Here is a 3,540-nt window from a genome sequence, read left to right as displayed (position 1 = left end):
GTCATCTCTTATCAGTCCCGGCTATTAAAAGCCGCGGAACTGAATTACCCTGTGCATGACAAAGAGCTACTTTCAATAAAGTATGCTCTTGTCAAGTTTCGTGTGCACCTATTGGGCACCGAACCATTTGTGGTTTATACGGATCACGCATCACTGCGGACCGCAATAAACTCACCGCACCTCTCGCCTAGAATGGCAAGATGGCTCACATTCTTCTCTGAATTTAATTTCAAAGTTGAATATAAGCCGGGTAAGTCGAATGTCTTGGCTGACGCTTTATCGCGCAGACCAGACTTCGAGGTTAGACACCAGGAAAGTGTGTCTAGTGCGAAAGCACAATTTCAGCCGTCGACGTTGGCAGCCATGAAGGCATACCACGTGACGAGCTCATTGGCCTCTGAGATAAAAGAGAGCTACAGTCAGGACGACCACTGTCGCCTGCTGTTGGATCACTTCGGTGGACGAAAGGTTTCCCTTCCGTCGCACCTGAAAGCTAAGCTCAATCGCTTTAGCTACAGCGATGGCCTGTTATGGCATCAGCTGTCACCTTGTGATCCCTTGAAAATCTATGTGCCTCAAGACACAGATCTCAAGCTGATGATCCTTCACGAGCTCCATGATGCGCCATCTAGTCGGCATCTGGGCCGTGAAAAGACATTCGTACGAGTGTCAGAGGAATTTTGGTGGCCACTCATATATAGACGGGTGGCCAACTATATTCGCTCTTGCGAACAGTGTCAGCGCATTAAGCCTGCACTGTCCAGCATTGCGCCACTGAAGCCGCTACCGATTCCAACGGATTGTTAGAAGTCAGTAAGTCTGGACTTGATGTTTGGCATGCCGCCCGATCATAAGGGTTGGACAGGGCTTGTCGTCTTTGTAGACAGACTGAGCAAAATGGTGCATTTGGCATCATGTAAAACATCGATCAGAGGCAAGGAGGCAGCTCTCTTGTTCCTAGATCATGTTTACCGACTACACGGGTGCCCGAGTCCATAATATCGGACCGGGATCCACGTTTTACGTTTGGTTTCTGACATGTGTTCGAGCTGCTAGGTAGCAAGCTCCACATGTCGACCGCAGATCATCCCCAGACCGATGGCCAAACAGAACGTACCAATCGGGTCGTGGCGGATGTCTGACGCACTATAGCAACTTTCAAAGAGTGGAGCGTGCAATTTCTGTTTGTGGAGTTCGCTATAAATAACAGTGTCCACGCCAGTACGGGTGAGACATCGTTTTGAGACCGTCTTTCAACGCTGAAGTGTCAGCAGCCTCGTTTAGAGGGTCAGCTGGACATCCTGGTGACGATCCAGCATTTGCGCAATAAACGCCTGTCTCGGCGCAAGCGCTTCAAGTCTACGTGAGATGGGTCCCGGTATGGCTTAAGCAAGCCAAAGGAGAGCACTGGGTTTGTTCGCAGCTCGCTAGGAAGGTTTAGCTTTAAAGATAGACCATTCTTGGCCACGACGGTAATGTTCCAATAAGGCGTGGGCGCTATTTGGTCTTGAAGACCGCTGAAACCAAGTTGGTAGGTAGATTTTTAGCGTTTAGTAAAACTCGGTCTGCGGCAATATTAGAATTATTACAGTTTTTGCCTTTGGTTTCTGCTTGTTATCTTTGTGTGTGTTGGCTATCAGCCATCGTATCCCTTACATGTCTTAAGACACTAAATCGCGTCGCGAGAGATTCGCTTACTTGTTTCCGAACGATAACAGGGCCGATATCAGACGGCCTGTCGGCTAATTCTCCCCCACCAAGCCCTGAACCACGCAGTGGTATCGTTAATGGAACTCGTGGGTGGGTGAGACCGTTGACGTAAAACGGAGTATAGCCTGTAGAGGCATGTTTAGCGTTATTTAACGCAACCTTCACCACTGGGAGCATTGAGCTCCAGCGCTTTAGGGCCTGAGCACACACACTGTGTAAATCGTCTTTAACGACGCGATGGACACGTTCAGTTTGACCATCGGTCTACGGATGGTCCGCAGTGGACATATCCAATCTGGTCCCAAGCACTCGGAAAATTGATTTCCAGAATTTACCCGTGAAACAGGGGTCCCGATCCGAGACAATTGCCACAAGCAAACCGTGTTGTCAAAACACGCGAGCAAAAAACAGCCTTGCTGTACCTTCACCATCAATGGCCGCTAAGTGATAGGTCAACAAAGACCGCTATGCCGGAGTTACCGGCTGAATCTTTCGGTAGACCGAAACCAAAATCCATACTGATGGACTTCCAGCAACCTATGGGGACGGGAAGGCTTGCCAGTGGAGAAGCAGCATGCGCCGAGGGTTTAACCCGTTGGCGAATTTCGCATGGGCGAACATATGTGCTGACCCATTTATAAAGTTTGGGCCACCAATAAATCTAGCTTACAGAGCCGTAGGTCTTTTCTCCACCGAGATGACCACTAAGGACAGTATCGTGTGCCTCATAGAGGATTCGGTTTTTATAATTCTCATCATGAGGTACAACGACACGCGGAGGGTCCGCGGTGTCTGTGCAATAAAGAAACGGGTCGTTATCGATAGAAAATCGATGCAACCTTGCACGCAAACGTGCCGGCAATTTAATACCTGAGTCAGAGTTTTTTAGAGCTCGTAGGAGAGCTACACACTGTTCATTCTTGGCGTAAGCCGAACAGATTAATTTAAAAATGGCAACATTATATTCGTTATATGAGAGAGCTCATAATCCGGCCTGCGTGATAACGCATCGGCCAAGCATTCTGCTTGACGGGCTTGTACTTCACCTCGAAGTTCAATTCCGCATAAAAGGATAGCCCCCGGGCCATTCTCTGTGAGAGATGGGGCAACTTTGTAGCCGTGCGTAATGACGCGTGATCTGTATTTATCACAAACGGCTTTGAGCCGAGCAGATGAACTCTGAATTTGACGAGAGCATACTTCATAGCAAGATACTCTTAGTCATGAACTGCGTAGTTCTTTTCCGCAGCTTTAAGCTGTCTAGGCTTGAGCGCAATATCACGTTCACGCCCATCAACATCTGTTTGTAGCAGAGCACTGCTAATGGCAAAATCCGATGCGTCACAGACGACACTGAAAGGCCAATTTGGATCTGGCAGTGCCAGGATCGGGGCATGGATAATACTATCCTTTACTGCTCGAAAAGCATTATGTTCGGTGCTAGTCCAGCACCACGGAAGAAATCGTCAATGACGTCACACTGCTTCCTTAGTAAAGGCCATTGTCTTGTGACACAGTATTGGTTCCCGGGACCAAGTCAATTTCATGACGAACACCTCTATCCGGAGGTAAATCGTATGGTGGATTACTACATACCACATTTTGGAATTCCTTAATCAAGGAATAAAAGGTATTCGTCGGAAATTCAAGGATCGATGACCCATTTCGCGCACTAAGTGTAGCTTTGTGTCATCCAGGACAGCTTCGTCTATGAATCTAACTCAATTGTTGGTCGAATGACCACCATCTCAGATAAGTCGCCAGCTTTTAGGGCTCGGCCGCACTCATCAATAGACATTTCTTCTAGCTCTAAAAGAGCATGTAACGAAG

Source organism: Bremia lactucae, linkage group LG3 (assembly GCF_004359215.1).
Source record: "Bremia lactucae strain SF5 linkage group LG3, whole genome shotgun sequence".
Classification (NCBI taxonomy): Eukaryota; Oomycota; class Peronosporomycetes; order Peronosporales; family Peronosporaceae; genus Bremia; species Bremia lactucae.
Note: the sequence above shows the minus strand (reverse complement) of the source record.